This window comes from Schistocerca gregaria, chromosome 7 (genome assembly GCF_023897955.1).
Source record: "Schistocerca gregaria isolate iqSchGreg1 chromosome 7, iqSchGreg1.2, whole genome shotgun sequence".
Taxonomy (NCBI): Eukaryota; Metazoa; Arthropoda; class Insecta; order Orthoptera; family Acrididae; genus Schistocerca; species Schistocerca gregaria.
Window position 1 is genome coordinate 235,556,281 of NC_064926.1, and position 13,555 is coordinate 235,569,835.

Consider the following 13,555-nt stretch of genomic DNA (forward strand, 5'->3'; position numbering starts at 1 on the left):
TGTGCGTGGGTTTCCGGTAAACTGTATGGCCTAAGCTACCATCCTGTTTCTTGTAAACTAGCACATCCAGGAAATTTAGTCTCCCTTCTGCTTCCTCCTCCATGGTAAACTGAATCTTCGGATTAATACCGTTTAGATGTTTGTGAAAACGGCCTAGTTCCTCTCTGCCATGCCTCCACAACACAAACGTATCATCTACGTAGCGGAACCAGATATTCGGTTTTTTGTTGGCAGTTTCTAGAGCCTGCGCCTCGAATTTTTCCATGAAAAAGTTAGCTATAACCGGGCTTAAGGGGCTCCCCATTGCCACGCCATCAGTCTGTTCGTAGAACTCATCGTTCCATTTGAAATATGTGGTCGTAAGGCAATATTTAAATAGTTCTGCAATGTCGGGAGGAAAAATTCTATTCAGCTGTTGCAACACCTCATGGAGAGGAACCATAGTAAATAGCGATGCCACATCGAAACTGACTAACATGTCCTCCGGCTGGACCACTATGCCGCTTAATTTACTGATGAAATGTGCAGAATTCTTGATATAGGAGTCCGATCGTCCCACATGCGGCCGTAATAGCGTTGTCAAAAACTTAGCAATGGAATAGGTGGGCGAACCAATGGCACTCACTATAGGTCTCAGAGAACAAGTTGTTTATGAATCTTCGGCAAGCCATAGAGTCTTGGTGGCAGCGCAACTGAATTGAACAGACTTTTCTGAACGTTCTGTTCGATAGAGGACTTCTTAATTAACCGCGTAACCGTTCTAAGAACTTTATCAGTCGGGTCTTTACTCAACTTCTTGTAAGTCTGCGGATCTAGTAAGTCATTAATCTTGCTGTGATAGTCAGTAACATTCAAAACCACCGTCGCATTTCCCTTGTCAGCGGGGACAATGATAATACTATCGTCCTCATTTAGGCGTTTTATTGCATTCCTCTCACCCACGGTTAAATTACTTTTTGGAGGCTTTGCGCGAGCTAATACTCTCACAGTTTCTATGCGGATTTCTTCGGCTGTAATCGCGTCCACACTACGAATGCCTGCTTCTACACTGGCGATTATCTCCTCAGTGGGCACAACTCGCGGACTAATGGCAAAATTTCCACCCTTGGCAAGCACAGATCTCTCATCGTCAGATAACAAGTGTTCGGATAAATTGATAACAGTACGGGAAGCGTCTAACTGGCGGATCGTCTGATTAGGATGCAAATTATCAAATTTCTTCCTCTGTCTACTCGACGTTGTCAACATGTGGTTCCTAATCACGCCATGCAACAGTCTGTCAATTCTATCCCAGTCACCACTACACAATTTATTACTGATAGTAATATGGAGAGACATTAACTTACAGTTTGTGCTTGCCAAGTCCCGGCATAATAGCCCGGAAAAGAATTTTATTAATCATGACAGTTCCGGCCGTGAAAGTTTACATTTTACAATTAGACGCCTCTACGGGGAGGAGATGTCAAGGAATGTGCGACGCATGGAAAATCTCCAGAAGAAGAGAGTGCAGCTTTTGTGTTCACTCACATTTCTGTCTCGTTGCAGAGCGGTCGGTGTTATTCCAAAGTTTTTGAGGATTAAGCGACTATGCAACTCGGCCAAGGCGCAGCGTATTTTCAAACGGACGGAAGACGCTTTACTACGAGAGCGGATTCAACAGACCCGCCGGGACCAAATTTATTTGGTTGAGGCGTGATAAGGCGATCTGTTTACCGATGACTGTGAGGTACCATGTGGATCGGACCCCTATATTAAATATAACTTCGTTTATTGTCCGCCACACCACCTTTCAATTAAACTGAGTGTTTTTGGCGTCCACGATGTTTGGTGAGCACCTCTGCAGTAGGACGAGATATATATCCCGCTCCGACACCTGTTTCATCGGTGGTACTGCGATAAGGACGTAACTGTGTTCAATGTAAAAGTTCCCTTTAGTAGTGGAAGGGTGGGGGTATGTTTTGCGTCATCAGTGGGGGCATACGGGAGGACGGATCTGTCAAACTATTCGAGTGGTGGTGCCAGAGCTTGATGTGCGATCTGACAAACAGTGCTATCCCTCTTTCATGGACGTGGACAAGGCCAAGACCTCCCCTTCGTGGAGGATGGGTCGGCGTCTCATAACTGGCTTTGAAGAGCATGCCTCTACTGACGTAGGCTCCGAATGCCGCTAATAGATGGCGAGGCATCAGTAATGGTATTGGAAGGACACGCGCTATTTGCGGAAGTCGCGATGCCAGATAAACATTGACGAAGTGTGTCCTTTGGAGAATGTCGAGGGTCCGCAAACAGTCTTGATATCTGGACCCGAATTTATTGTAGTAAGTGGCGATACTTAAGGGCCGCAGTGTACCGTACGTCGCCGTGAATCTCTGTTCCGAGACATTTGACAGCGCCACTGAGTTGTAGGCGGCCGACAAAAGGTGGGGTTAACCCGTCTCGTACGGCCATGGCGATCGACTTGGTGACGTCGAGACAGCTGCCGGAAGCCACACCGCATGTGATAATCCAATCTAGTGCGCTGGTTACGTCGTCGCGATTGCGAGCACGAGAGCCAGATAGCCTGCATATGCTGTACAGCGAAAAATGACCTCACGTTAAGATGAGTCCGGTGAGGCATTGACGGAGAACACAAAGACTAGGCAAGTGCAGTGACCAATACGTCATTCAAGCACAGTGATCAACATAGCCGCACTGAATAGTTAGTGAAAGTCTACGATTTAGAAATATCTCCAGAGACAAAAGACTAGGAACTCAGAGATAGGAGATGAAAGAGTTTTCGCCGTATTTGGAATGCTCTTTTGTGTCCTTGGATGAAATTTCCTGACAGTGGTCTCAGTTTCTTTAGCGACTTTATATGGTTCAAATGGCTTTGAGCACTATGGGACTTAACTTCTGAGGTCATCAGTCCCCTAGGACTTAGAACTACTTTAACCTAATTAACCTAGGGACATCACACACATCCATGCCCAAGGCAAGATTCGAACATGCGACAGCAGCGGTCGTGCGGTTCCAGACTGTAGCGTCTAGAACCGCTCGGCCTCTCCGGCCGGCTTAGCGACTCTATATTTCAAGGTTTTCCTGCACCATCCTGTAAAATGCCACGTACAATAGTAACATCTTTTCTGTGCCTACCAGTCTCGTAACGACTGTAGTACTCATTGTGTAAAGGCTGCTTCCAGTAGAGGTAATTATAGGGAATGACCATATGATGCGAAATGTAACGTGTTGCTTTCTAACTATCCCAACACTAAATTAAACTCCCTTATGTATGGGTGGAGTAAATGCGTAAACACTGCAATGCTATAGATGTTACATAATTACGTTTTCCTTGCCACATATGAATCTCAGCTTTATGTACGATAATTACAGAAGCTACATCTACATCTACATGGATACTCTGAAAATCGCATTCAGGTGCCTGGCAGAGGGTTCATCGAACCACCTTCTCAATTCTCTATTATTTCAATCTTGTATAGCGATCAGTAAGAATGAACATCTACATCTTTCCGTGCGAGCTCTCATTTCCCGCAGTTTATGGTGGTGATCGTTCCTGTCTATGTAGGTAGCTGTCAACAAAATATTTTCGCATTCGGAGGAGAAAGTTGGTGATAGGATTTTTCGTGAGAAGATTCCGTCGCAATGGAAAACGCCTTTCTTTTATTGATTTCCATCCCAAATCATGTATCATTTCTGTGACACTCTCTCCCACATTTCGCTATAATACAAAGTTGATGCCTTCCTTTGAACTTTATCGATGTACTCCATCAGTCATATCTGGTAAAGACCCCACACCGCGTAGCAGCATACTAAAAGAGGACGGACAATCCTTAGTAGGTCTGTTACTTTTCTAAGTGTCCTGTAAATAAAACGCAGTCTTTGGTTAGCCTTCCCCTCAACATTTTCTGTGTGGTCCTTCCAATTTAAGTTGTTCGTAATTGTAAGACCTTGGTATTTAGTTGAATTTACGACTTTTAGATTAGACTGATTTATCGTGTAACCGAAGATAACGACTTTTTTTTAGCACCCATGTGGATGACCTCACACATTTCGTTATTTAGGGTCAACTGCCACTTTTCGCACCATTCAGATAGCTTTTCTAAATCGTTTTGAAGTTTGTTTTGATCTTCTGATGACTTTATTAGTCGATAACCTACAGCGTCATCTGCAAACAACCGAAGACGGCCGCTCAGATAGTCTCCAAAATCGTTTATATAGATAAGGAACAGCAAAAGGCCTGTAACACTACCTTGGGGAAAGCCAGAAATCACTTCTGTTTTACTCGATGAGTTTCCTTCAGTTACTACGAACTGTGACCCCTCTGACAGAAAATCACAAATCCAGTCATATAACTGAGACGATATATCATAAGCACACAATTCCACTACGAGCCGTTTGTGTGGTACAGTGGCAAAAGCCTTCCGGAAATCCAGAAATACGGAATCGATTTGAAATCCCTTCTCCGTAGCACTCAACACTTCATGTGAATAAAGAGCTAATTGCGTTTCACAGAAATGATGTTTATTAAACCCATGTTGACTGTGTGTCAGTAGACCGTTTTCTTCGAGGTAACTCACAATGTTCGAACGCAATATGTTCTAAAATCCTGCTGAATACGGACGTTAAAGATATACGCCTTTAATATAGTGGATTACTCCTCCCACCGCTCTTGAATATTGGTGTGACCTGTGCAACTTTACAGTCTTTGCGTACAGATCTTTCGTCGAGCGAACGTTTGAATATGATTGTTGAGTATGGAGCTAACGAATCAGCATACTCCAAAAGAAACCTAATTGTTATACAGTCTGGACCAGGAGACTTGCTCTTATTAAGTGATTTAAATTGCTTCACTACTCCGAGGATATTTACTTCTACGTTACTCATGTTGGCAGCGGTTCTCGATTCGAATTCTGGAATATTTACTTCGTCTTCTTTTGTGAAGGCATTTCGGAAGGCTGTGTTTAGTAACTCTGCTTTGGCAGAACTGTCTTCGATGGTATCTCCATTGCTATCGCCCAGACAAAGGATTGATTGTTTCTTATGGCTATCATACTTCACATACGACCAGAATACCTTTGGAATTTGTGCCAGGTTTCGAGACAAAGTTTTGTTGTGGAAACTGTTATAGGCATCTCGCATTGAAGTCCATGCTAAATTTCGAGCTTATGTAAAAGATCATGAATCTTGGGGATTTTGCATCTGTCTAAATTTGCCATGTTTGTTTCGTTGTTTGTGCAACATCTGGCGTTAGGAACTTGCTTATTAATAATAGTGATGCTGTAGCTGTTCGTTGGTAATATTTACTGACAAAATGCACCCTAACGCTAGATTACGTACTTATGGCTATCCTTTGTGGCCGTTTTTTAGTACGACTTTAAAAGAGAGAGAGAGATCATTAATTGAACACCGATGCGTTGGTTCTCGATTGTGTTCAGGAGACGTACGGATTGATTACGCGAATAATTGACCTTTTGACCCGGATTGCATTCACGCAATCATAATCTTCGATGAAAATACCTAAGTTACCTATTTGAATACAAAAATGGAAACAAAAGCAAATAAGTGGAATTTCGTAAGAGAAAGATTAACAGATCTGAAGTTGAACACATTAATGGTCTCCCAAATACAATCGAGACACCGCGATAAAGAGCGAATCTGTAACAAAGGTCATATACAATTTGAATATGAGTTTTGGTTAGTGAAAGAAAAGAATAAGAAGAAAATTACTGCAGCGTAAAATACGAGGGTCACTTCAAGACAAATGCACACTATTTTTTCCATGGTTTTTTGACTGATATGTGGCCGTGCATTGTCGGTCAACAGCAAAACATCCTGTTTTTGCCGATGTGGTCGAACACGACTCAGTTGAGTTTGAAGTTTCTTCAGTGTCGTCACATATGCATCAGAATTTATGGTGGTTCCACTTGGAATGATGTCCATAAGCAAGAGTACTTCGGAATCGAAAACACTGTAGCCATAACTTTTCCAGCAGAAGGTGTGGTATTGAATTCTTTTTTCTTGCATGATGCCACTCCATTGATTGCCTCTTCGTCTATGGTGGAAAATGATGAAGACATGTTCCATCACCTGTCACAATTCTTCCAAGAAATTCATCTCCACCATTGTCGTACTGTTCCAAAAGTTCGCTGCATGCCGTTTTTCTTGTTTCTTTGTGAGCCACTGAGAACATCCTGAAAACCCACCTGGCACAAACCTTTTTTAACGCCAACACTTTCAGTATTCTGCAAACCCTGCCTTCCCCTGTCCCAATGTAGCGTGAGAATTCGTTCACTGTGGTGCGTCTGTCGGAAGTCACCAATTCGTTAACTCTCTGCACATTGTCTGGAGTGTGTGCAGCACGAGGCCTGCCGCTGCGAGGACAACCCAGCTTTCATCACGTAACCTGCTTGCCCACCAACTAACTGAACTGCGATTAACAGCAGCATCTCCATACACCTTTTTAAACATCTTGTGGATGTTTCCCACTGTCTCGTCCTCATAGCACAGGAATTCTATGACAGCACGTTGCTTCTGACGAACGTCACGTGTAGCAGCCATCTTGAAGAAATGCTGAGGCGCCCCGCCACAGCATGTCTTCAACATGGCTGCTACAATGACGGCGCCACTCTGGTTGAACTAAGTTTGAAAACAAGCGGGAAGGATATACCTACACACTGTAAAACTTTCACACATGCAGAAAGAAACTGGTATTTTTACAAAAATAGTGTGCATTTCTTTTGCAGTGACACTCGTATTAATATATTTTGAACAAATTGGCCTCAGACTTCTACACATTGGCAAATACACAATAAATGCATGACATACATCTGATATTTCTTTTGTAAATGGCGCAGTCCAATAATCGCTGCTTTGTCAGTCCGTTCCTTCTTAAAATTAAATTTCCTTGCGTTTGCGTGAGTACATTGCATCCACACCCGAGTTACCGAAGTGTTTGTTCGTCGTTTCACATAGTTTTTACACAAAATAAAAATACAATTTGTAGCAATGCTATGTAGTACGTCTTAACATGCCAGCAACGAAAAGTACAAGAGATAGTGAAGTCTCCAGAATATTTCTTAACAAAAGATAGATTGTTCTTTCCTTTGTTTCGCAGCTTCTTGCTATCAAGCGCTGCGGCAATGACATTAAATATCTGCGCCAGCGGGTCATTGGGTTTATTTAGCGTATTTAATCGCTGGACGTGTGTTTTAGTATAGGCGCACATTAAAAAAAAAATATATTTCATCTCTTTATACTCGGTCTGTGATGTTTAGCATCTTTACGAACTACAGCTCGTTGGCTGTCCTTTTCTTTACTGACAAATATCTCACATGCAGAGTAGCTTAAATCCAATAATATTACATTGCTTCCCGCGCGAGGAGCGATGACTCCGCGAGGATCATCGCGACTCACGCGAAGTCGTAATATTATTGCTTTCGTGAATAAATTTGGTATTACTTACTAAAATCCATTATAATATATTTCATATATAGACAAGGTGGTTGACTTAAAGAATAATAGGTAAATGTATTCGTAGGACTGAAATTCGATGGTAACCTGTTCATAGGGTAATTACATGACAATTGAGCTGTACTGTTTCTACTGTGTTATACAAAGATGATAAATGTTCATTTCTCGTTAAGAGACAATCAAATCAGGATAAAGTGACATATACATAGATACATTATACACTCCTGGAAATGGAAAAAAGAACACATTGACACCAGTGCGTCAGACCCACCATACTGATACTGCGAGAGGGCTGTACAAGCAATGATCACACGCACGGCACAGCGGACACACCAGGAACCGCGGTGTTGGCCGTCGAATGGCGCTAGCTGCGCAGCATTTGTACACCGCCGCCGTCAATGTCAGCCAGTTTGCCGTGGCATACGGAGCTCCATCGCAGTCTTTAACACTGGTAGCATGCCGCGACAGTGTGGACGTGAACCGTATGTGCAGTTGACGGACTTTGAGCGACGGCGTATAGAGGGCATGCGGGAGGCCGGGTGGACGTACCGCCGAATTGCTCAACACGTGGGGCGTGAGGTCTCCACAGTACATCGATGTTGTCGCCAGTGGTCGGCGGAAGGTGCACGTGCCCGTCGACCTGGGACCGGACCGCAGCGACGCACGGATGCACGCCAAGATCATAGGATCCTACGCAGTGCCGTAGGGGACCGCAACGCCACTTCCCAGAAAATTAGGGACACTGTTGCTCCTGGGTTATCGGCGAGGGCCATTCGCAACCGTCTCCATGAAGCTGGGCTACGGTCCCGTACACCGTTAGGCCGTCTTCCACTCACGCCCCAACATCGTGCAGCCCGCCTCCAGTGGTGTCGCGACGGCGTGAATGGAGGGACGAATGGAGACGTGTCGTCTTCAGCGATGAGAGTCGCTTCTGCCTTGGTGCCAATGATGGTCGTATGCGTGTTGGGCGCCGTGCATGTGAGCGCCACAATCAGGACTGCATACGACCGAGGCACACAGGGCCAACACCTGGCATCATGGTGTGGGGAGCGATCTCCTACACTGGCCGCACACCTCTGGTGATCGTCGAGGGGACACTGGATAGTGCACGGTGCATCCAAACCGTCATCGAACCAATCGTTCTACCATTCCTAGACCGGCAAGGGAACTTGCTGTTCCAACAGGACAATGCATGTCTGCATGTATCCCGTGCCAACCAACGTGCTCTAGAAGGTGTAAGTCATCTACCCTGGCCAGCAAGATCTCCGGATCTGTCCCCCATTGAGCATGTTTGAGACTGGATGAAGCGTCGTCTCACGCGGTCTGCACGTCCAGCACGAACGCTGGTCCAACTGAGGCGCCAGATGGAAATGGCATGGCAAGCTGTTCCACAGGACTACATCCAGCATTTCTACGATCGTCTCCATGGGAGAATAGCAGCCTGCATTGATGCGAAAGGTGGATATACACTGTACTAGTGCCGACATTGTGCATGCTCTGTTGCCTGTGTCTATGTGCCTGTGGTTCTGTCAGTGTGATCATGTGATGTATCTGACCCCAGGAATTTGTCAATAAAGTTTCCTCTTCCTGGGACAATAAATTCACGGTGTTCTTATTTCATTTTCCTGGAGTGTACATGGCGTAATAATCATTAAAAAATAACATAGAAATGAATTATTTGACTTCGCAGGAAGTTTGGGTGCAGTGTGCACTCTTGGAAAAATATAATACAAAGAATTAACATTCTTGTGCTATAATGACATATTACAGGAATATTTTTTTACCGTGGTTTCGGCGAAGATTTCTTGTTGTAAACACGTAGCGCTTTATTGATTTGTGGCCTTCCTAAACTGCAAAAAAAAAAGAAAAAAAAGAAGTTTCACTACACTTGGGTAGGTATGACTTGCACTGGGAGTGGTAGAACGTCGGGTATAAATTGTAGCACTGCACTTGAGAGAGAGAAATTGATTGCACTTTCACAGTGGAGGAAAAGTGGGGCATCACTTTCACAGTGGAGGTTGATGTGGTTGTATGGATATGATGGTGCGTTGGAAGTGCGTCTGCGATCAGGAACTGGAAGATTGGTTCTGCAACGTGTTGAGCCGTTTGGTGGCGGTCTCTATTTCACTTGACACGTATTCGAGCTTCCATTCATGTTCTCGTACATGAAAAATACGCAGAAAACCTGTGTTAGAATGTGCTTACTTACTAAATAGTTAGTCTAAAAGAAAATTGGATTAGGTAAGGATAACAATTGTTTATGTACATAAGGTTTCATTGTCTTAGGAGTACTTAGTTCTCGTATTTATTTACTTTTCTGGTTTTATTTGGGTCGACATTTTTTGGTCATTACTTGGTGTGGTTTCTAAATTAGGTAGCAATACTCAAAGTCGAGTTTAAGACATTTAAGATTAGTGTCATTGTGATTTTATAAGGTACATACGTGCTTCACTCATGGTTTTATCAGATTTTATATTGAAAGTATTTGATACACATTTGGCGCCCGCACTCGTTGTGCAAAGGAATTGGATTTTTGAGCGCGCAGCGTACTGTGTGTTACGTCTGTTTGTGATAGTCACGTAATAGTAACTTGACGGCTTCAGAATGCTATCAGCAGTGTTCTGCGAGAGGCAGAACGTTTGGTGTCTACTAGCCATGTTGTGAATTTTTACAGTTTTTTTCGACTCGGAATTACGGAAGCAGCCAGACGTGGCGACTGCAGCAGCTGTGTCGAAGAATGTGTCCGTGGAAAGGGGTACAGTACCGGTTGTGGTAAGTACAACACTTATTCTCTTGCGAAATTCTACATCGTGGTTTCGTAGTACAAGTACTAATAACATTACTTCACTCACGGTATTTGACAGTGTCCATAGCGTTATCACCTTTTCAGTTCACACGTTATGATTATTTCGTGTTCACATGTATTTGGTCGTCATGTTAAAGTTCACAATCACCACTTTCATATGTGGTCGTTTATTGCTTCTCTATGGTCGGTTTGGAAGATCCAGTCCAGACAAAACTCTACCATCTGGTGAGCAAGATGTATGAGACAGGCAAAATACCTTCAGGCTTCAAGATAAATATAATAATTCCAATCCCAAAGATAGCAGGTGTGACTGATGTGAAAATTACCGAACTATCAGTTTAATAAGTCACAGCTGCAAAATACTAACGCGAATTCTTCACAGACAATTGGAAAAACTGATAGAAGTCGACCTCGGGGAAGATCAGTTTGGATTACGTAGAAATGTTGAAACACTTGAGGCAATACTGACCATACGACTTATCGTAGAAGAAAGATTAAGGAAAGGCAAACCTACGTTTCTAGCATTTGTAGATTTAGAGAAATCTTTTGACAATGTTGATAGGAATACTCTTCTTGAAATTTTGAAGGTGGCAGGGGTAAAATACAGGGAGCGAAAGGCTATTTACAATTTGTACAGAAAGTCGATGTCAGTTATAAGAGTCGAGGGACATGAAAGGGAAGCAGTGGTTGGGAAGGGAGTGAGATGGGGTTGTAGCCTATCCCAGATGTTATTCAATCTGTATATTGAGCAAGCAGTAAATGAAACAAAAGAGAGGTTCGGAGTAGGTATTAAAATCCATGGACAAGAAATAAAAACTTTGAGATGCGCTGATGACATTGTAATTCTGTCAGAGACAGTAAAGGACTTGGAAGAACAGTTGAACAGAATGGACAGTGTCGTGAAAGGAGGGTATAAGATGAATATCAACAAAAGCAAAACGAAGATAATGGAATGTAGTCGAATTAAGTCGGGCTACGTTGCGGGAATTAAATGAGGAAATGAGACACTGAAAGTAGTAAAAGAGTTTTGCTATTTGGGGAGCAAAATTACTGATGATGGTCGAAGTAGACAGGATATGAAATGTAGACTGGCAATGGCAAGGAAAGCGTTTGCGAAGAAGAAAAATTTGTTAACATAGAGTACAGATTTAAATGTCATGAAGACGTTTCTGAAAGTATTTGTCTGGAGTGTACCATGTATGGAAGTGAAACGTAGACGATAAATAGTTCAGACGAGAAGAGATTAGAAGCTTTCGAAATGTGGTGCTACAGAAGATTGCTGAGGATTAGATGGGTAAATCACATAACTAATGAGGAGATACTGAATAGAATTGGGGAGAAGAGGAGCTTGTGGCACAACTTGACTAGAAGAAGTTCTAGGTTGGCAGGACATGTTCTGTGACATGCACAGGATAGAGTAGCATGGAGAGTTGCATCAAACCAGTCTCAGGACTGAAGACCACAACAACAACAACAACAACAACAATGGTCGGTTCACACGCAGCAGCATATACGTGTCCATAAAGTGATGACTGCATTATTACTACAAATTACAGTTGACATTCGGTATACATATTACGTCTAAAAAATTATTTACAAAGAAAAATTAGTCTCTGTGACTACATGGCCTGACGAAGAAACGTGTCTCTTATTCATAGTTCGTGCATCCAAGGCACTATAGGTTTACACCTTGCTCGAAATCTTGTTATTCTTTTCTTTTTACAATAATTACTCTTTTCTCAAGTTCAGCTCTTTTATTTTCTCTCTGTTAATTACGTCGTTAGTTGAAGACATTGTCATTGTGGCTTTATTGATGTGGTGAACAGTTCATGTTCAAGTTATCACCAGGGAAATTGGGAAGCCTGGTGTTCCCTGTCTTGCAATTGCAAATCTTAATTGAATTCACGGTTCGCAGAGAATAAGCATAGATTGTCGACAACCAATGTGTCACGACCATCCATACGTACAGTCTGTACGTATCAAGCACGCAATCAGTCCGTAAAATTCCTTTCTCTACTGGGTAGGGTAGGGAGGTAAGGATACTGATTAGAAGAAAACACAATAGAGTTTTATGGAGTGAAGAGATTTGAAAATATAATGTTAATGACATATGAAATGATGATCCTAACATAAATTGTGCATTATCACCCTAGTTTTTCACGACAAGTAGTTAGCGTAATGAATGGATACAGTAGTATCAGTATCGTCTGATCCAGCTCTCCAAGCATATCTCCATGCATATCTAAAATTACTTATACCATGCATTGGCAGTGAACAGAGATTGTTAGCTATCTTCTGTTCTGAAGAGAAAAAAGGAAACAATCGTCGTATCTCGAGGACCTGAAATAGATGCTTCTGATTTATTCGATTCTTCTATGATAACCTGCTGCCTTTGTCTGCTGATTTTCACAGGTGGTCTCATCAAAATATTTGTCTGACACTCCTTATACATTCCATAACATTTACCTCATAAGAGTAAGATACCTTACTCAATTTTATTTACAAGCAATCATTCTGGTGCGAATGATCATTTTAATTTGTTTCATTCAGGAGGAGAGAGTTTTGCTATACTTAAAACTAGTGGTTGCAGATGGCACTTAGCACGTCCCTACTATATTATTTATTCGTCTGCTCTTTGGCTGTGGCCGTTCATGGCTCAATTAACTTACATCTAAGACGAATCTTGCTCTCCTCCAATAAATGTATTTTATACCAGATGCTCACATAAGTTAGTTCTCTTGTGGAGGCAGGTCGATTGAGTGTTAGTCCTGTGCATTATTCTTGTGTGCACTTGCGATTCTTATGGTGAATCAAAGATGGTTTGAAGTTGGTCTTTAATAGAACTCATTCATTTATACGATACGGTAAAACTTTGCTGATGTGTTTGTCTTGCGCCTTTTCTACTAGGTTGGCATGAGTGGCTTGTCTTAACTTGTCGTCTAAGGTTACTTCAGGCTGTTGTAATTTCGTTCTGTAGCTTCCCCGCGGAGGCATAAAGAAGCTGTTAGGCCTAATGTTTTTCCGACTTGGGTTGAGTAGAAATGTCAGTTATTTTTACTTGGTTAGTATTTTGTTTCATGCTAGGCTGGAAACTTGAGTTCGTATCCCATCCGAACTGTGCGCCACTTAATTGCGTGTCATTTAACACCACGTTTAATGCTTGTTTCGCCTGTGTGTAAAAAAAAACGGTCTGGTTTCCTTGGTTATTATTGCTGGCGGTGTTAAGAAAAGCATGCGGCGGAATCCCCTGATTATTGTTCCTCAACTGTTGGGGGAGTTGGT